At 34.6% G+C, this 21,908-nt stretch overlaps 1 protein-coding gene and 1 long non-coding RNA gene across 3 annotated transcripts in view; both read left to right on the top strand.

Moving 5' to 3' along the window:
- LOC125666099 (uncharacterized) overlaps positions 1 to 17,779 on the top strand; it is a 38,643-nt gene extending 20,864 nt beyond the window's left edge. Inside the window, exons 4-10 of one of the 2 annotated variants that reach the window (XR_008799044.1) lie at positions 2,551 to 2,814; positions 3,117 to 5,387; positions 5,474 to 5,678; positions 8,119 to 8,376; positions 10,440 to 10,710; positions 10,861 to 11,097; positions 13,706 to 17,779. This is a non-coding gene — a long non-coding RNA (uncharacterized LOC125666099). The remainder of the gene's footprint in view (positions 1 to 2,550; positions 2,815 to 3,116; positions 5,388 to 5,473; positions 5,679 to 8,118; positions 8,377 to 10,439; positions 10,711 to 10,860; positions 11,098 to 13,705) is intronic. The other variant, XR_008799043.1, reaches the window with a different exon arrangement.
- The window catches only part of LOC125665416 (leucine-rich repeat-containing protein 15-like), a 996,853-nt gene that overhangs the window by 156,968 nt on the left and 817,977 nt on the right, over positions 1 to 21,908 (top strand). The window lies entirely within an intron of this gene.

Genomic DNA, 21,908 nt, shown 5'->3' on the forward strand with positions numbered 1-21,908 from the left:
TTTCCTGCATATATTGGCATATTTGGTGCACATGTTGCGACCACTTGCAATCCTGTAAAACAAAAATTAACTCTTCATAGCATCGGCTAATATGCCTAAGTTGTCTTTGTATCAAACTACCATTTGTCGATATCTTTATTGTACTTTTCAGCATATACACAGTTTGCTACAGCATTCCGTGTGTTTCCATACCCTGTATATTACTATCGGAGATGTGTGTTGCTTGAAACGATCGAAAATTCAGTCAAATGTGGAATGTATTTCTGGGATTTTATATAAAATATAAGGTAGAAAGACTGAGTAAAATATTGTGGAATTCCTCTTTAGTTTTGCTAATAGCCAAAAGAGGTCTCAGAAAACACCATAATGTGTACCAGACATCGTGTCACGCTTGATATGCGTGGATGAATACAGTACAACCCAGAACATTCAACGGCTCCACAGAAGAAAAAAAATACTTGAAAAACTATGATGTCGCCATAACCTTAAAATATGAGCATTATCTAAAACTACATGATATTGAAACCTCCTCTTACGAAAGTTTGATATTTATTTATACGACAAAAATCGTTTTTGAGGCCCCTGAAGAGTGTTTGAATAGTGACAGATGTGTAACAATTATCGCTAGGTGCCCTACATAACTTGAGTTCTGTTACGTATCAATGAGGGTTACATGCAATTTTCTTTTATCCAAAAACCTTTTCTGACCGGATATGACCTGCACTGATGTTCTAGCCAAGTGTAGTTGATTAAAACTCTTCGGCGTGTACGCGATACTACATATCGGTAATACACATCGCATGGTTGTATCGTATTGTTAAGAAAGCCAACAGGAATAAAAAAAATACCAAGGGGAAAAGGAATGCAGGATTTCAAAATAAAATTAACAAGGACTTGGTTAGTATTATCCGAATGAACGTTAACAAATGTAAAAATAGTTCTGATCTATATTTCTTTGTTCCAACCTCACGATGGGGTTTTATATTTTCATCTATTATGACGTCATGCCAGTATTCATGTCACGTAGTCCATAGATTAGTCTGCCATTTCGAGTCTATGGAATGTGAATCATTATGTGATTTGATTCAAGACTCGTTATTGCAGGGGTTTCAACGGTATGGTTTAAAGTCAGCATTTAGCAAATTCTATTAAATTATTATAATTAAATTATAACGATCTAGTTTGTTATTACAACCTATCATTGGGCGAAATGATGTCTGATGTGTTTCATAGCGAGTTTTAGGCTGTTCTTGGAACACTGATTTTGACTACGAATAACTTCGTTTACCCGATCAAGATATAAGAGTCACGGTGGATGTGACCGGTTGACAGGGGAATCATACTCATCCTAGGCCCCTGATCCACCTCTGGTGTTTCCAGAGGTTCGTGTTTGCTCAATTCTCTATTTTGTATTGCTTATAGACGTTATGAGGTTGATCACTGTTCATTATTTCCACCGTTCATGCTGCAAAGAAAAGCATTCATAGTACATACCATTGATTATATTTGAACTCTTTTTCTCATAGTCCTAGACAGGGGGGTTGTAGTAAGCTCTAAAGACAGTAAGGATTGTCCAAACTTCAACCCTGATCTCGAAAGTTTAGGACAATCGATTAAAGTGGTTTTCAGGTTTTTTTTAAAAGTTTCAATGTTCTGTACTGTGTTTCAAAAACTATCCTGTAATATTTCTTGAAATGATGATTAAGTTATGTGAATGATGATTTAAACATGCCTGTAGAAAAATAAATTTTAGACACCTTTTTCCAATATGCGTTCTGCAAGGTTTTTAACATTGAGGTTGTCATTAGGCTCTCAAATTGTCCGCTATCCAATCTACTTTTTATATCAAATTCTTCAAGGACTTTAGAGAAAAACACATCAAACCGTTTTAAAGATCCGTAGGTTTTCGAAATTACAATTCCCCCGATATGGTTAGCTATGAAGTCAAAATTCTAATTGTCATAAAAACTTATTTTTATTGCTTATATAAAGACAATGCCTTAAAACATATTTATGCACCGTATTAACACTGCATGTTTTAAAGTTCTAGAAGCGACTGTACTCTGTGAAAGGCTGTTAAACATAATTTCTTTGTGAATTTGGTAAATATACATCCTCGAAAAAATAATAAGTTTGATAGAAAGATCAGTAACGATATTGAAAATCCAATGCTCTACTCAATACAACCTTCCAAATATATTTCAAAGAGTCCTAATGATACTTGGTTTTTTAAAGTTGCTTAAACACTAGCGTTTGTTGACCAAGATCTGGTAATACTGTGATATTTGCTTTTAAATGGGGTGATTTTGGTGGTGAAGTGTCAAACTGGTACCAACTATTTACACATCGAATGGTTATAGTTATTGAATTGTATTGAATCTGAACACTAGATAAACATGCTTGCTGTATACCGTATATGTCATCAGAGAGAGTTCACTGCCCAGTTGATTTATTTTTGATGTGTTCCGCCACACTCAGCAATTTTTCAGTTGCCCAAGTATACCTGTAGAAATGTAGATAATGTGTAAAATCACCAACTTCGTGTTTTAGGGAATGCGACAGCTCAAACCTACACAGTAGATGTGACGCCTCTAAACTCAATACCCAAAGCAGGAAATAATTATACATATCTTTGTAACATTTCGGGCAATGGAACACTAGACATCATCACAAATTTAAAGGTGAAGTGGTACCACAATTCAAAGCTGCTGACCAGTCAGTGTACCTTGGAGGATGTATCAATGGCGGAGAAGTATTCGTGTGAGGTACTCCCCCATCAACAGAACAGCATCAGCTTAGAGATGACAGTAATAGGTAAGTTACGGAAATGATTATGACATCACATATTTACATAAAGTTAATACTACTATCTTATACTTTTACTTTACTTAAAAAGAAGGTAATTCTGGAAACAACGTAAGCAACCTGCTTTCCCCATTTCAAATGTTGAAACCTTTAACCTATGAAGTGGAATAATAATTCTGTAATAGATTGACTATTATATACTCTTTACTTAAAAGTCAGAAAATTGGTTGGTTTTCCATGCTAATAACCATGCTAATAATGGTGTGTCAATGTCATAAGAAATATATCAGCATTTTTTGCATTTCATTTAGATGTGCAAAAAGATGATGTTGGGAGTTTAACCTGTGAATTGACTCAGCAGGTGAAGGAGAACGGAATATGGAAAGATGAATTGTTAGAGAATGAGTCAGTGGTAATCGATATAAGAGGTATATGTAGAGGAAGAAGATTATGTTTAAAAGTATCTGTATATATAAATATTATCCTGATTTTAATTAATATAACATGAATATAACGAACAGTGATCAATCTCAACACCCCAATTAAGGAATGCAAGGTAACGAGTTGAAGAAACGCAAACCAGGACATACGGTATTACCAGAGGTAGGATCAGGTGTCTTGGAGGCGTTATAAATCCTTGTCGACCGGCTACACCCTCCGTTGGCCCTATATCTTAATCAAGTAAACATACTATTCCGTAGGCAAAATCAATGTGCCAAAAATGTCATAAAACTATATAAAGCACGTTACACAGCATTTGATCCAATGATAGATTGATGAAATATCAATGGATGTTAAAACTTTAAAATTAATAAGAGGGGATGCTTGCTCTCCCTACGCACCTCACTCAACCTATGGTGTGCCCAGGTGTTCGTATTTGCCCTGCTCTTAATTATAAACCATTTATTGTATTTATGAGATTGGCTATTGTTCGTTGTCTTCAATTTTCATCAATACAAACGAAGCAAGTCAACAGTTGATCTGGCAAGTATCCATCATGTATCTAGAGTTTTTGTCATTGTGTAAGACATTAGGGCTGGTTTATCAAATAACAATTTGCCGTATGTCACAGACAATTGGTGCATACATTCATCAGCAACAAATGCGATACTATCTCTTTACACGGTGTTATTGAAAGCATTGAATTGAAATACCTTTTTGCAAGAAGAACTCCAATCGACCAGGTAAACCCATGCATAGAGATTTGATTTGTGTCAAATTTCTAAATTCCCCATGCCATCTGAAGTAAGTATGTTACTTTATTTATTTTGTCTTTGGTAAATATGAATTGACCGAAACATGCATGTATGCGAACCTTTTTAGTGTTAAAGATTGTTTCACAGATACCATAATTTGGGATTTATGTTGACACGATTTTGAATTTGACTTTGCACGTGGTGTAACTTATTTGGAATTACAGACCAGAGGATACACCTTTGACGATATATAATCAGACGGATATTGTTCGGTGTGTCGTTCATTAAGGTGTTATCACTAGAGTGATCAAATGACGTGAAAACAATCATATTTTATGTCCACGAAGTAGTTAATCATTCTCAGCTGGTAATTCGAGTCAACTGATCTTTGCTTAACGCTGATGAATTGCAAAGTTATGTTTTGAGAAGGGAAACAAACCATTTACATTTGGGCATACCATTTACATCACTGATTGCTTAATAGGCAATATGTCCCAATCCCATAAGAAAAATACGATATCCTTGTAGATTTCAAATATATATCCATACTGTAACATACTTCAGTGAATAGCAAAGTCCATGCCTGTAATTTTAATTCGCGTTTTTAAAGATATCAAAATAACGCATTGTATAAACATAAAAAGTGATAAATGAAAACCACTCAGGTGTCATGCTCAAAGAAATCCACGGAAGATTCATCAATGGACTGTTACCTATGCAACGTAAGAGACATGTATTCCTGTCTTCAACACTAGTGGGCATTTATATCGATATATTCAACATTAGTAAGTATTTATTTTCCAATTGTCAACACTTGTGAGTATAGATTTTTGTTTTCCCATAGAATAAACTAATATAGGACAAAACAATCAGAAGGTGCGTCGCTATGTACAAGTTATATATATTTACCCGGAATGTACAAATTATACGTTTATTTGATATCTACAAGATTTATGATTTATTAGTGTCTACAAGGTATAAATGTGCTCCGTAAGTATGATGCATACATCTGCTTAGTATTTACATGTTCTATATTTACTTGGTATGTACACGTTACACGTTTATTCGGTATACGCGTATTTTGTGCGTCCGGAGAGAACGGGATGATAATACTTATAATAACGACAAACATCACAAGCATGGAAGATTGTAAGTATTCAATGTTTCAATCAATCTTTCTATCATCTTATTTGGATATTTCAGGAGATCAGAAAAGTGGACGTGTTTCTCTGTTGCTTCGACAAGGACATGGTCTGCATGTAGTCAGGATGTTTGGAGAGCACGGTCAGATGCTGACAGCTGCTTTGTGTTACCAGGAATTCAGCCATTTCCTTTGAGGTCGGCATTTCGCAAGTTATATGGCCGATATTGTGATCTGGATTGCAGGTGCAATGCCTCATTGGATTGAATGATGTCTTAACATTTTCATGCAAACTGTTAGGCCGTTTTTAACAAAAATGGTTTTGATACAGATTATCCCGCTTACATGATGGAAACAGAGGGTTTACGGCGGGTGTGGCCGATCAACAACGAATGTTGCCTCCTCCTAGACAGCTGAATCCCCGCCAGTGTTTATGATGGTTGCTGTTTGTCCTATTCTCAATGCGGTGTTCTTAATATGATTTTGAGATGTATCACGCCTTATTATCTTCAGTATTCCTAGAGGAACGGATAAATGTGAGTAACAGACAGCTATACAGTTATTGACTTATCATTCGATTGCAACATTATCCATTCTTGATGAACAACCTGCTTGATATTTTGAAAGCTGGTTGTTGATGAAACAGTGAGAATAATGAAACATAATTAATATCATAATTACTGATGATTCAATTTCTCTAAGATTTAATGTCTATTCATTTTATCACTTATGATTTGATAAACCTAGAAAGCTAGATGACACGCACTTTCGTGTTGCTATGTCTAATACAGGGTTTCGATATCCCTCGTACACTTCTTATCCATACTGACAAGATGTCACGTTCTTCATTTTCATATATAGCCCATCGTCTGGCATAATATTCAATGCAATTTATAATACGCATGATATTCTGTCTGAAAATGAAAGATGTTTTGTTTTAAATATGTTACAAAATACAGTACATTTAACCCTAAGGCGTATACACGTGACGATCTATCATTGCTGCCATGGATGCATTATTTCCAATTCGGCCCATTACAGTCCAAAGTCAGTAGTCAAAACTTATCTGAAATGAATCTATTTCCTTTAACCACAATCAATGAATTTGTTGTCAAACTCCAAATCGTACTATCTCCATAAGAATATGATTTAACAGTGATTAGGTTAGTATTTGTTTTCTTTCAATCCATGCAGATGATCCCCTGGACACTAAAAACACTGCATCTTAATTCCAGTCTACGTTGTCCAGTGTGGACCAGGACTTAGATTTTTTTCCACACACTGATTTCAAATGATTTCATCGCATGTGTGTTATATCCTTTGTATCGTAAAATTGCATACATATCTTCGTTAAACTGGCTCAAAAATGATTCAGCTCCTGAAAATGTTCCTAATTTATAGGGATCAGAAGTAACAGCGAAGAGTAGCGATTTCAACCACAGCCTTCAATGATGTTGTAGTCAATACACAGTCCCTGTGTTTACAGTTTACCTATCATTGAGAAATGCAAGTGGTTGTAAGAAAATGTCCATCTTTGTTAGTTCAAACATAGTAAACGTGTGAAAGTGATCGGGAAAACTCCCACTAGTAGTTTTTATTATATATTTAAATTCCATTTTACTAAAGCTTAATGTTAGTCCATGGATTTTAGTACTGGGTGAATATATTTATTTGCAAATTGTCGGTGTTTTTGAAGTAGGTCGGTATCTTGGTATATTTCCATTCCTTGCAACCAATGAACTTTTTCCTCTCGAGGCCTCGGCTTCATTACTTTTATGAAATGGATAGGTAGTCGGACATTACCCTATATATTGAAACACTGGCATATGTTCTTTCTGTCCACTTTTTCAAAATTTAAGAAAGTGTTTCGTTTCAGATTTTTAATTTTATCTTATTTTGTAATAACGTTAAGAATAATAAAAAGTACATCATTAACATTTTTTATTAATATAGAACTCTGTTGATAGTTCTTACATATGATAATAATTGCTATTACAATCAGTTGATGGGTTATCAAACATATTTTGATATTGCTTTACTTTCTGGTGCAACCTGTTTGAAACGACGTGTGGAGAAATAATTATCGACAGCTAAGGTATGCTGATTACGTCGTTCCCGATTAGATGCTGAGTAGTATGCACAAATGATAAGTATGTGGTATATCTGATACCACTGAAAGGAAGGGGTTGCATATTCTAATATTTTCTCTGCAACTATCGAGATATTGCGGATTTCGATTTCAGATTAAATTTCGATATGTGAGAGTTAAAAGAATATATATATTTGTTGAGTCTACTTTTTCACAGCTGAATTTTGTCAAATTTTACGAGAGAAAATCTCAGACAAAATATTTATAATTAGATTAATTGATTGATTTAATGCCCCTCTCCACGTTTGTCAATCATATGGAGACGTCAGAATTACCTATGAAGGCTGCAAAATTGAGACCTATGATCAGTGCTTACAGCTTTTGAACAGGGAGGAATATTTATTACGCCATACCTGCTATGACATGGGGTCTCGGTTCTTGCGTTCTCATCATAAGGACCTCCCCATTTAGTCTCCTCTTATAACAAACAAGGAGTACTGACGGAACTATTCTAACAAGGATCCCCTCGGGAACATTCCTAATCAAAAATACAATGACACTCGTTATAGTCACCGTTTTCTTATTTTACAAAATTATGATCTAATCGTTGTATATATATTTTCACCAAAACTTTCATTCATCATTTGGAATTCACAAGGATTCCTTTCATCTGTGAAATATATGAACACCTCAATCATCCTACTGAATATATCTGTAACATAAAGAGCAGTGTTAAATCTATACCATTTTTGCTGGCAGAACAAAATAATCTTGATTATGTTCTGAAATCAAACACAAAGCTTCCAATGCAGTGGAATAATGAAAATATAATGGAATGAAGTATAATGCTATGTATGTTTCTTCAAATAGTTAATTCTTTGTTACAGATGGGAATTATATCACCAGTAAGAGAAGGAACAATATGGCCACTTGATGCTTCCCATTCTGTTTAATGGACAACCCACTACTGACACCCCACTTCAATTGGCCATACTGTGAATTACCATCCGCTTCGACCGGAGAAAGAGTCAACCTTCGATGAACTGGGGATTCACTCTACGGAAATACATTACTCCCATCTGTTAAACTCTTGCAATTGCAGGGAACATCCACATAGGGTTTTCCAGCCTTCGTGACTACGGAAGGTATTGTGTCTGTTTATATGATGCTTACATTGCAATTCAAATTCTCATTTTACGTATTGCTTGTTGATATTTCTTACCGTATAGCCACTTTGTAACAAGATCGTAGAGGCTTTAAATGCTGAAAAAGCTCAAAATCGCATATGGTGTTTATATCTCTCAACTGATTCGATACTCAAGAGCTTGTTCTGTGTCAATCTCTACCCAGAGTTATCGTTCCCGCTACGCTCCACTAATACCTCTGTCAACGTCTAAAAAATTACATCAAAATGTACAAAAACTAACTTAGCATATCGAACTGTAATGATAATATCTGAGCAAATCAAACACTTCTCTGATTTATTTATTTTTTAAATCAGAAGATGGTAAATGTGAGACACCTGAGCGAATTAGAAGGTTTATATAATTATTCATTCATTCAATAATACTAGTATAATGATGAGATTCGTTGTTTTTTTTGTTAACCTACTTTAAGATTTAAAGCATAAAACTTAAACTTATAAAATTATTATCCATGATGCTATAGGTATAGGTAAGTTTTGTCAAGAATGTTGTCATTTAGACGTTAACAGAGATGTTCTATCGCATCGTAATACGCCCTCTGGTGAGAGATTGGTTCTGTGTGTTGTAACATTTCAAATCGAGGCAGACTAGTGACAAAAAAGTTGTTGGTGCAGGGGTTTGAACAATATTTTTTAAAGACAGTATTTTACAAACTATATGTCCGTTATAACGATATAGTTTGCCAATACAACATACCATTATGTCAAATGCTGTATGACGTGTTCCATACTGATTGTTATGTCGTTTTTGGCTAACTAAATTTGACTACGGATTACTCCTTTTAACTGATAAAGATATAGGACTCTTTGCGGGTTGTTTACTCTTCCTAGATACCTGATACCACCTCTGGTGTATTAATGGTTCCATGTTTGTTCAACTCTTTATTTTATATTGATTATAGGAGTTATGAAAATGATCACTATCCCTTACCTTCACCTTATATGTTAATACATTATCAGATGTAGATACCATATTCTATCTGCCAACTTACATTGAAACGCATTGTACAAATAATAAGTAAGTCAGTGACCCACATCATAAATACTAATAAGACATATGGTAGTTTGCCTGGTAACTTTAAATTTGCAAAAGTTACTGCAGCCTTTAAATGAGGGATATATTAAGTCCCAATAGCAAAAGACCCGTTTCTATTTTACAAGCATTATCAAAGTTTTAGAAATGACATGCAACAACAAACATACGCTCTTTTTACAGACATGACATATTACAAAAAAGTATGTTTTTTTTCCTACTTTAGTAAAAACTTTTGATCTTGTAAATCGTGAAAAGCGTCATTAACTACATTTGACAATGTTCATCTTACCATTTTTCAATAGTTTCTATAATACTTGTATTAAAGACGTCGATTTGATGCTGTTTTAGCGGGAGGGGGATAGAAAATTATTTTAATTTTGTAGGTTTTTGGGATCGTTTGTCTAGGTGACAGGTAGAAAAATATCATTAAATGTGAAAAGTATAATCCTACTTCCTGTCTTGATCGTGTTTATTCCTTTTTTTTTATTTCTAAGAATTCTTTTGTGGCAACATACCATCTATCACACACCGTTTTACGATCCGCGTTTTAGCAACACGCATTTTAATGTTCGTTTAACCCTAATAGGAAACCCTTCTAGAAAAAAAATGTGAATGCATCTGACTATCTGTCTAGACATACAAGTCCATCTACAATAGTAAAACCACGGTGTTGGTGGTCGTGAGAGTTTCCCAGATTGAACAAAATATTAATTCTCGCCGCATACCTATGTTTTCTTCTCGTTTGTTGATGCGATTAATATTTCTTTTTACAATATTTAAGCCACGGTGTTGGCAGTTATGAAAGCTTCTGATATTAAACAGAACTTTAATTTCTCTCGCACACTTATCTTTTTTATTATTATTATGTAATTTATATAATTTTAAATGTTATAAGTACATGTATCTGTTGGTTGACTCTTAATTTCTAAGCGTTAATGGAAACTCATCAATACTTCGGTTTTTGATAGGAATCAGAAGTATCGAAATCACGTAGGAATTTCAATCAAACCTTGAATGATGTGGTTTTCGCACGACCTACTTTCTGTATGGTGAATTGAAAATACTCCACGTGTAAAATGGTACACGATGACAAAGATACCCAAGGGTATTTATTCAGGAATTCATATGTTAACTAATTGTGGACAAATTGGTAATTTTTGATATAAATTACCAGACTACTAACAATTTTCATATGAATGGAGACCATTAGTAAACATGCATCGAGGAAACTCTGATCAGGTAAAATACCAAACCCATTTACTGAGTATCTGCATGGAAATATACATTTATGATTTTAGATATTGTAGTACAATTAATTATTTCATTTTTATTGATTGCATCAATGAGTATGTTTACGATCAATACATCACATGTTTTAATGCGTTACAGGAGATATATCAGTCATAACCAGATCCACAATGGTTGAAATCCGCAGAAATCAACTCTAAGTTGTTGAAGGACTTATTGAACCACGTTATCTAGCAGTCCATGTCTGAAAGTTACGCCGTTCCGGAATGCACATCGAGGACGATATGCCGAGGTTGTATTCGGAGTGTCAGTATGTGACGATACACGGTACACTGTCCGTCATTGAGAAGATAAAGATAGCACACGTGTTTTAATATGGTATGGTAATCTGGCGAGAAACTGACGTTCTGTTTGAATATAAATTATATTTAGACATGGCGGATTTGAGATAAATGGTTTAAACTTTCATTTGTTAACTTTCAACAACGTTTCATTATCTAGTTTTAAATTTTGAATGTTTATTTGTGATTTCCTAAAATACATTGACTATATCCAATATTTAGAAAAGAAACTTGGAGTAGTAGGCTAATACGAAACTCCAACAACTGCGTGCACTTAACAACTTTTAATCACCATGGAGATATGGCTGAAATATCTTTAACGCGACGTAAAACACCATGATGGCAGTGGACTGATTTCGAAAAGAGACAATCTAAATAAATCTGTTACATGAAAAATGCCCTCAAACGTTCTTGAACTTATATATTTTCAAACTTATCTTCACGGTGATAATCACATACGGGAAGCATTAAACTGTTATCATATACAGGAGCATTGTGTAGTTTCACATGTTTCATTTTTGAATCTTTGAAAGTGGATGGCTACATGTTTGTCATAATAAGCATTTGTTGTATGGACACAGCGCATTTTATTTATTTTCTATTGGGTTGTTAGATGACGCATTTGAAAGACATGTTTATTTTTTTTTACCATTTCTTTATATAGGCATTATTTATGTTCCTGGTTAGCTATGTTATCTTGTTGTATGGATGCAATGTCACAGTAAATGTTTCTTTTTTCTTTTTTTTTTTTTAGAATTAAACATAAGTCTTTTTAAACTCTGATACAAATTAGGATGGAATTCATGATAGGTGGGATCAGGAGCTTAGGAGGAATGTGAGTTATATACTTTGACCAGGAAAACTAAGTAACCTGTAGTTAAAATCACTATGTAAAGAATTACCTAATAATTGATAAGCAGCACGTCAGATTCTGCAATTGCGGAAATATTATCGTACATTTAAACTTTATACATCCCAGGATGTAACAGAAAACCACGCATTACCCAATTTCAGATTGGCTAAGATACCTACATGTTGCTTAATCAGTTTAATAAACCTCAAGAGAAAAGCATGTATCATCAGACTAAATTATTTCAATTATTGATTGAATATTGTTTAACGTCCCTCTCGAGAATAATTCACTTATATAAAGACGTCACCACTGCCAGTGAAGGGCTGCAAAATGTAGGCCTATGTTCGGCGCTTATGACGTTTGAGCAGTGAGGGGTCTTTATCGTGTAACTCCTGTTGTGACACGGAACCTCGGTTGTTGCGGTCTCATACGAAAGACCCCCCCCCCCCATTTAGTCGCCTTCTACGACAGGCAACTTCAATGAAGGTCCTACCCAAATAATCTATGATAAATTAAGACCACTATGCACCGTATACGATATGTTTGTGCATGTGAAAGTTATATTATGCATACAACGCTGTATTGCATTATGCAAGCGTATCCTGACAATACAACTAGCTACAATCACAAAGTTTTACAGACCGTGAAAATATAATTTGCTGTCAATTTTCACTATATCCATATTTGAAATAATTTTCCAAACGAAAAACAGAAAAATGAAGAGAATAAAACAATATCTATCAAATATACATAGACACAAACAAAACAAAATATATTCGATTCAACTACAATTCAGGATGATCAGCGTTCGTTTTCACCTTTCATATGTTACGAGATTGATCACTATTCGTTCTCTCCACCTTGCTTTCAAACGTTCGAAAGTTTCAAAAACAGTTTTCCCCAATGACTTTGTACCTCAAATTGCTTGATTCGACTCTGATTTAGTGTTTTGTCAATGTGATACGATATATTTGGTTAATCGGTTTTCATAGCGGTCTATTATTTATCTGTGAATCCATCATTAGTCGGAGCTTACTTGCACATTTGATGCATATACATGCACATTATCCAAATAGTGGGGACGTGAACAAATCACCTAAACTCTTACAGCGTTTATATGACACAATGGGTAATTAGGGATAATTACTTTGTACTGCTAATTCTCTATAAGGAGATACCACTATTTTGATGATATCTGTTATTTTTCGAAGTGAAGGCTTGTATTCGATTACAAAAAAAAAAAAAAAAAACCAACAAAAAACAATGGAAAATGTGTGTTTTCATATCAGTTCGCACTGTTTGCACTGTGTCCCTGCTTTGACATTTTGTCCATGTTAATTTCATTTTAGGACAACCTGTTTTTGAGATCAGTTTAATTTGAAACAATTTCGTTACGTGCAGTATTTTATTTTTTTCTTAAATATCAAATGGTATCGCTTTAAATGAATCCTTTAAAAATAATAGGATTGTGAGCACCGTTATGATCCAAAGATTGAACAATATTTATGAGTTTAATGCATGCTTTGATCATTATTATTGAATTCTTTTCCTCTGTATGCAATCTTATCTAAGATGTGCACACTTTACTTTGAAATTGCGTGTGTGAATTTCAGTAATGGATGATGAACATTGGCTTTAGCGAAAAGATCATTGATCACAGTGCTATGAATGATAATACACTCATCCTCACTTTTTTGTTTAGAATTTTGTTGATGATGCATGCAGAGGGAAAACACTGAAAGCGCACAATACACCCAACGGATAGTTTTAATTCAAAAGTATCGTTTTGTAGAATTAATGACAGGATAACATAAGGAACAACATCAAGCTCATATCTCCAATATGGTATACAGAATACAGAGTTGGACAGACACGGAAACCTGGGTATATTAGAGGTTGGATCAGGTGCCTAGGAAATGTAAATATTACGTGTCGACCGCTTACACCCGCTGTGAGTCTTGTATGTTTTGATCAGGCAAATGTAGTAATCCGTAGTCAGAATCAATGTGTTAAGAAGAGCCTAACAATAATAGATTTACATTAGGTAATAAAAATTGTGAAACAATATGCTTTCTTATCAGTCATCGTGCTTACATTAAAGGGTTACAAACTATTGTCCTGACCTTTCTGTTCATCAGTTGTCTTAGCTTTGTTCACGATCTTGCAAGTGCTGGCATCGACTGTTAACGTCCTTGGATAGTTGATTTGAAATAGTAGGACATGTTCTTCGTGTTGTGGGATCGATAAAGTTCCATGGCAACTGCTGGTTTGTCAAAGTTGCCAATAAAGGATGCGTTGAATTTATTTCTTGAAACTTCTTGAGACTTGTGTAGAGATTCTCAGTTTACCCCCCCCCCCCCCAACAAAAAACCCTTGAAAATGTAGCTATCCCCCAAATCATGACGTTGGATTATATTTAAATCAAATGATTGAATAAATCTAAATGAACGTATTTCTACGATTCCATATAAAAACATCGATCACTAGAATTTGAGGGAACCCTACGTTTGTTTGTATATCTTTATATATATCCGGATACCCAACGCGGATTGCATTCCTTTTATATTTGTTTGTACATAATATCTTTAAACAATTTTTTAAGTCATCATTAGTTGGCATACAAACAATCGGAATGCAACACTCGTCGCGAAAAGATGGATAAGTTCCGCGTACTACAGTGTAAGTACATACATCCGGAGATTTTGATGATTATACTATCGGCCAATTTAGCCTTTTGTGATCTATTAACACGATAAATTCAATGTCTGAGAGTGTATTTCCGTCTGTTACAATTGTAAAATAACAGCCAATTCAACATTTGATATGTTACTTTCCATTTGATAAGATTCTCAGATAAAGATTTAAATGTAGTTTACATGTTCAATGGGTTGACTTTTCGATGTTATTTGCTAAATAGAATGAGCAAAAATGAGCAAAACTTACTTTAATTCCTAAAAAAGAAGTAATGTCGAGATAATTAATTCTACACTGTAGAAACATATACCGTACCAAGAACCTGGGTTCGTGTGTATATCAATCAATATAAATACATGCATCTATCTGAATCACCTGGGTACTACAATTGTGTATTTCATATTTGTAATATTTCTTGTTTGATAACGTGTTACCAAAATGCATAGAGGCTAAGCCCGTTCTGGGCCCGAACTGTGTGATACCATTACTATAGAAAGGGGTCTAACTCTTACCCAGATAAAGAAAACTACCCTTTCGCTCCACTAAACAATCATAAACTAAGTGTGATATGCGTAATTTAACGGTCACCCTGCATATAATAATGTTATAACTGACTATATGTCCCAGCAACAGGTTCTTGAAATAACAGAGATATTCGGCATAGCTCTCTAGATTCCACCGGTCCAGGTCAATTGGTTGTTTCTATCATATGACAGCAGCGGGAATCAGATTAGTGTGTAAGATTTCGGACCTATCAATTACAATTTCATATCAACTAAACGTTACTTACTTCCTCATACATTTACTTTGATAACGTTTCTATATTCGTTCTATTTTGTTTGTTTCTTTTAGAAAAGATCAACTCCTGACTCTATCTGCTACCAAAGACCGAAATACCTAAAACTTGAAAGAAGGTGAAAATGGGCAAAACGTATCTAAATGAAATAAAATAGACCAACATAAATTAAGAAAGCCAAAAATAATGTTCAATTTCTTTATCTAAGTCCAATATCACACGAAAAATGTTTTGATAAATTGTAAGGCTTTTAAGATCAAGTATACAGTGTCTTTAATTAAAATGGCAGTTGGTGCTGCTGAGGAAAAATTGAGTTGTGTAACGTCTACACGAAGAGCATTATGAACGTATGAGGAAGTAAGCAGCGGACATCTGTTGTGAAATTTTAATCGATACGTCCAAAATCCATGTAAAATGAACATGTTTATCAATGGCACAAGGCCTCTTGTATTGCAAGTTTTTAAACTTAGAGAAAATTGGAGTCGAAATATGTATGCAATTTAATTATCATCGTCAAAAAAGCGAATGTATTTCAATACACTGTCCTTTTTAGAGTGTCAAATCACACCTCATTGACAGGAGAGCTATTGAGTTGTAACATGAACAAACATAAATATATTTGAAACTAAAATGATTTCCTCCACCAATAGACGGAAATCAAACCCTTGTGTTCTTATTTCATTAGCAAACCCTATGGAAAATGACTCATGCGTTACATTAAATTTGAAATTTCAGAACTATAAATATCTGTGTCCGGGTTCGTGTCCGGGTTCGTGTCCGGGTTCTAGTTTGCCCTACTCTGGTTTTGTATTATTTATAGGAATGAAATCGATCACTATTCCTTGATATTTACGTTTGATGAATCGTTTCCGCTCTTTCCAAATGAGGAGTTAAGATATTGTCTAAATATTGGCAAGTTTGAAGTCTATCATCTTTGCATCTTTTTGATAGGAAGTTCAGGGTATTTTACGTAGAATCAGATTAGTGTGTAACAAATTAATGGGTGTTTTTATGACTGATCACAAGATATGTTTATTTCCGTGCTCTATTTCAATTCAAAAAGCAACTGCCAAGGGTTTGAAAAGTCCTCTATAACTTCAGCATTTCGTACATTGTATTATATTTACTTAGTGATTTGATTTGCAAATAGGAACTATAACTGGGTTCAATAATATCTTACGTGTTTCGTACCAGCTGTTAGGTATTTCTTTACACATTTATTTCAACTACTGATTACGCCGTTTACCTAATCAAGACAGAAGGCCATAGGACCAATTTTACCGGTAAACAGGGAATGTTTACTCATTCTTGGTACTTGATCCAACCTCTGTTCTGTCAAGGGGTATTTGTTTACCCTCTCCTTGATTTTGTAATCTTTTAGAATGTTGAGATTAATCACTGTTTATCTTTTTCACCTTTCATACACAAGTCAGTTGAAATGAAGACATGGCACACACACTGATCTTTTGGGAATCCGGGTAAGAATAATCCTCAATACTCCTTGCCTGTCGTAAGAGGTGACTAAAGGAGATAGTTCTTCGGATGATACCGCAAAATCAGAAGCCCAGTGTCACAACAGATGTGGCACGATATAGATTCCTTCCTGCTCAAAGGTAATAAGCACCGAGCATAGGCCTAAATTTTGCAGACCTTCATCGCCAATGGTGACGTTTCGATATCAGTGAACAATTCTCACAAGGGACGTTAAACAATTTGCAATATGTTTAGAATTTCAATAGCGGAAGTGTCATGGGGTTATTTTGAAAAGGTTACATAGAAATGACCTATGAGATTTAAGTTTATTATTATTACCTGTTCGATTGAGAATATCGGGGCTGCATTTTAAATTTCTAGCGCATGCATGCTCTTCTTGAGCAAGTCTCGTTTTTATGTTAGTTATATTTGAATTAAAACAGCAAGTTCTTTTGTTGTTCTTGTTCTTGTTGTTGTAAAAATGAGGGTCCGCCATTTATTTTGTTTACCTCGCATTATATTGCCGCGGACACACCGGTTTCCATAGTTTTTCACAAACGTTGTGATTTTTATCTATGGTTTTTCCTGGGCGGCGAGGGAAGCATATTTATGATATCTTGAAATTATAAGTATTACAAGTGTGTGTTTTGTCAAACAGTGTCTATGATTGCTTTGTATTACGTGTTCTTTGTGGTGTATATGCACGCAAAATAAATATCATCTCGCACGATGCATTGTATTATAAAATTGATGTTTCACTAGTTTGTTTACTTATAAATGTTTACATAACACAAATTATGTTTTTTCTTCCTGCATTTAGGTCAAATGTTTGGCTATCAACATTAAATGAGTTATATTTTAAATGTTTGACATAAAATTGAAACTCATAAACTCTTCCATTTATTTAGTCGTATTTCTGTTTTTTCTATTTGATGATCCAGATTGGCTAAAAATTGTAATAATAATAACTATCACTCATTTACAACAAATTGGGCGTTTGAATTACAAATTGCAAGTCAGTCTTGTATTTTTGGTATTAAAAATCACAACACGAATAACTGTAAAAGGAACTAATGAAGAAAACAAAAAGACGGCGTCCATATGGATCACAAAATCTTCAATAAATTGCACGTAAATAGCAATGAAGTCTTAAGTAAACTTAACTGCCCTAAGTGAAGAAATATTTAATATGAAGCACAGCAAATTTCACTTTTATTTGGATACCCACTTCCGCCCCTACCCGGGGCTGAACTCACGACCTACGGAACCAAATCTCCTAGCAGTATGTAACCAGCGCGTTAGACCGCTCGATCATCTAGGCAAGTCAACTTGCTGTCGATGACAATGGAATTCTCCCCACGCTGTCATTGAGAATGGACATGGGATAGACTTATTTAACGTGCATTTAAAAGGATCATACATGTTATACATTGCATTTGAAATGTTTTTATATAAAGCAGGGAAATAGCAATGAACTATTAAATGAACATAACTTCCCTAAGTGAAGAAATGTTTAATATAAAAATCCACTTTTATTTGGATACCCAATTCTCAAATCAAGAGCAAAAAACCGTATGACTTCTTAACACTCTGCACGACAATTCTCCATGATAATTTAAGAACTATATTATTGACATCATAAGCAATCGGTTCTTCAAGTCACTCTGATTCCAAACGAGTGAAATAAAAATATGCTGGAGTTCCTCCTTGACAACAGATTCATAATCTTTGGTAAGTAGGTCTTGCGACAGATTATTAGAATTGTCATGGGCAGGATTGTCTTGCTTTGTTAGTTGACTTGTGTTTTTTTATAGATATTTTGATGAGATATAAATTCATCCAAAAGCTCCTACATCTCTTATTATGACACTTCAACTCGGTATTTAGATAAATCGACCACGTTGTGGCTATTAAATTATTATCTCGATCCTATATATCCCTGTGGACTCGAGATCAAATAGATTAAAGTATCCTCCACACCGGCTTCGCACTTGGATATCGTATTGAAAAGTAACAAATCAACGCCTTGACAAACAGAGTAATTCCATCAATTATTAGCCCGTTCTTGGCAGCCTGGTTTTGATTACGGATTACTTCATTTACTTGATCAAGACATAGACTCACAGTCGTTTAATTACGGTACTACAAACATAGCACGCTAGTGTACGTTTGAGTACGCTTGTAACAACAACTAAATCGCGCTTTATAGATGTCGTTACTTTAGCGTATACATAGTCTATTGCAGTGTAAATCATATTTAACATTAAAAAAAAAAAATGAGATCGCAAAAAGCGAGGTCCTGTGTCACAGCAGCTGTGGCGTGATGGAAATCCCTTTCTGCCCAATCGCCATAAACGCCGAGAAAAGACCTAAATTTCACAGCCCTTCTCCGGCAGTGGTGACGTTTCAATATGAGTGAAATATTTTCGAGAGGAACGTTCAACAATATTCAATCAATCAATCAATCATTTTCATAGTAGCAATATGATTCCGAATTTTTTTTTTAAAGTTATATCAATCCGTCTCCCTATGTTAACAGCAAATGATTTTGACACCCATGGTATAATTATAGGTTATAAACTTTGTATGGAAAAATATGACGACCAAGTTTTTTGGCGCGTCGTCATTTTTCCCTACAAAGTCTGTAATCTTTTTATTATATACTTTCAATTTCATTTAGAAACTAATGCTAATTTTATCTTTAATAAGTTCTTTATTGATTTAACTGAGTAAAAGATGAAAAACACGAAAAAATTGAAAATTAACGGCGTATTCAATTGTAGTTTTGACTTCAGTATTGATTGTGACCTAATGTTTTCGGGCCGGAATGTTTTCGGGCATACATTGTGTGATATATGCCCCCAAAGTTTTAAAGAAAAAAAGAAGAGATGGAATTCAAAGTATATGATAAATATCTATATATCACATATAAACAGAAGAAAAATATACAAAATTAATATCATGCAATGTTCAAACAGGATGATGTGAACGGCCAACAGAGTAGGGTTACTCCCCCTAGGCACCTGGTCCCACTTCTGGTGTGTCCAAGGGTTCGTGTTTGTCTGATCCGACTTCTGGTGTGTCCAGGGGTCCGTGTTTGTCTGATCCCACTTCTGGTGTATCCAGGGGTCCGTGTTTGTCTGATCCCACTTCTGGTGTGTCCAGGGGTCCGTGTTTTTATGATCCCACTTATTGTATGTCCAGGGGTTCGTGTTTGTCTGATCTCACTTCTGGTGTATCCAGGGGTCCATGATTTCTGATCCCACTTCTAGTGTGTCCAGGGGTCTGTGTTTGTCTGATCCCACTTCTGGTGTGTCCAGGGGTCCGTGTTTGTATGATCCCACTTCTGGTGTGCCCAGGGGTTTGTGTTTGTCTGATCCCACTTCTGGTGTATCCAGGGGTCCGTGTTTGTCTGATCCCACTTCTGGTGTATCCAGGGGTCCATTTTTCTATATTATTCTCTATTGCTTGTGGGAGTTATATGATTGATCACCGTTCGTTATATCCGTCCTTCATGATGGAATGTTTTTACATAGAAGTAAATTTCGGATGATTTTAGATTACTTAGTTTAAATTGTGATAGCATAAAATAAATAAAGAAAGGATAATATGTTTTATTCGTTGTTTTCTTTGTTACTTTAGTTTAACCTATTGGGTGTATATCTCGAATACAGTGTTTTTATTTTCACTATTTTAGGGAACATTTCAGGCTATCGTGTCAGGTTATAGTTTATTGGTTGCTCCCAATGTTCATCAAATTAGACTAAAAGTACAATTTCCATCGAACTATCAGCGCACTATATCTAAATTCCCAAAATATTGCGTTTACGTCAACATTTACAATCAATGAACATATGTGCGAAAAGTTTATTGGTATGTGATATTTTTTAACACCTAATGATTGATGTTTATCAATATGTCTGTCAATATTTAAACTTTTCACATTATTTGTTATCATCTGTAGAAACAAACTTGCACATGAATGCATTCTTGTGTATAGGGTTTTAAAAAATAATTAAACCATATCTAAGTTGACTCCACTTTTTGGTACACTTTTTGGTAGCTTTAAAACTTCATTGTTATTTCGGATTTCAAACATTTCGGTTGAGCATCACTAAAGAGACATTATTTGTCGAAATGCGCATCTGGTGCATCAAAATTTGTACCGTACAAGTTTTACATCTACATGTGTACCACACCTGGCATTCGGAGAGGGAGGGAGCGATTATTGAATATAGGGAGTGGGCATTTGAAAATGTTCACAAAAACTCACAAAACCTCTTTGAAAGAATTATTGTACATTCTAAATCGTTCAATCAGCGGACCCATGCTACCTCCAAAAGGAACAAATTGTCAAATCGATATGACACCAATTTCATACTGAGTACAATACAGATTCTGTATTTTTCACAAACTATTCTCTTTGGACCACGACAGCGCATGTATTTTAGCATAAATCCATTTTTGAAAACATCTTTATTATGTTTAATCACTATGGGTGGTTTTTTTTTTTATAATATCAGTATTTATTTTTGTAACCATAGTTTTGTGTAGCAATCTTTTCTTCACATAATGCTTTGAATTATGTGTCCTGTCAAGCATATTGAATTCAGCAATTATGTTTCTATGAGTCAAAATACCCATTACTATAAGCCAATCACTGGCAAACAATAGACTCAAAGTTATATAATAGTTTCATCATTTCCACTCTTATAAAAAAAAACATTTTAATGGAACACTATTTTATTTGTCATCTCTGAACATTATTGTTTTAAAATTCTTCGTCGGATTGAAAATGATGTTCACGGATATCGTTTTCCAAGTTTGGGAATAAGAAGTCGCTAGGAAATAGGCCAGACGAAAAGGCAGGAAGTGGTATTAATTCATAACTCTTTTCTTTTCTCTACAGCATCCATTGTAACTTTGTAAGTATGGACTCTCGCGTTGTCCTGTTGCAGCAAACACTTTTAGATAGTTTATCTCGGTGTTTTTCATAGATGGCGGTTCTCAGCTAGTCTAGCAAGTTTGCATA

Source organism: Ostrea edulis, chromosome 10, assembly GCF_947568905.1.
Source record: "Ostrea edulis chromosome 10, xbOstEdul1.1, whole genome shotgun sequence".
NCBI lineage: Eukaryota > Metazoa > Mollusca > Bivalvia > Ostreida > Ostreidae > Ostrea > Ostrea edulis.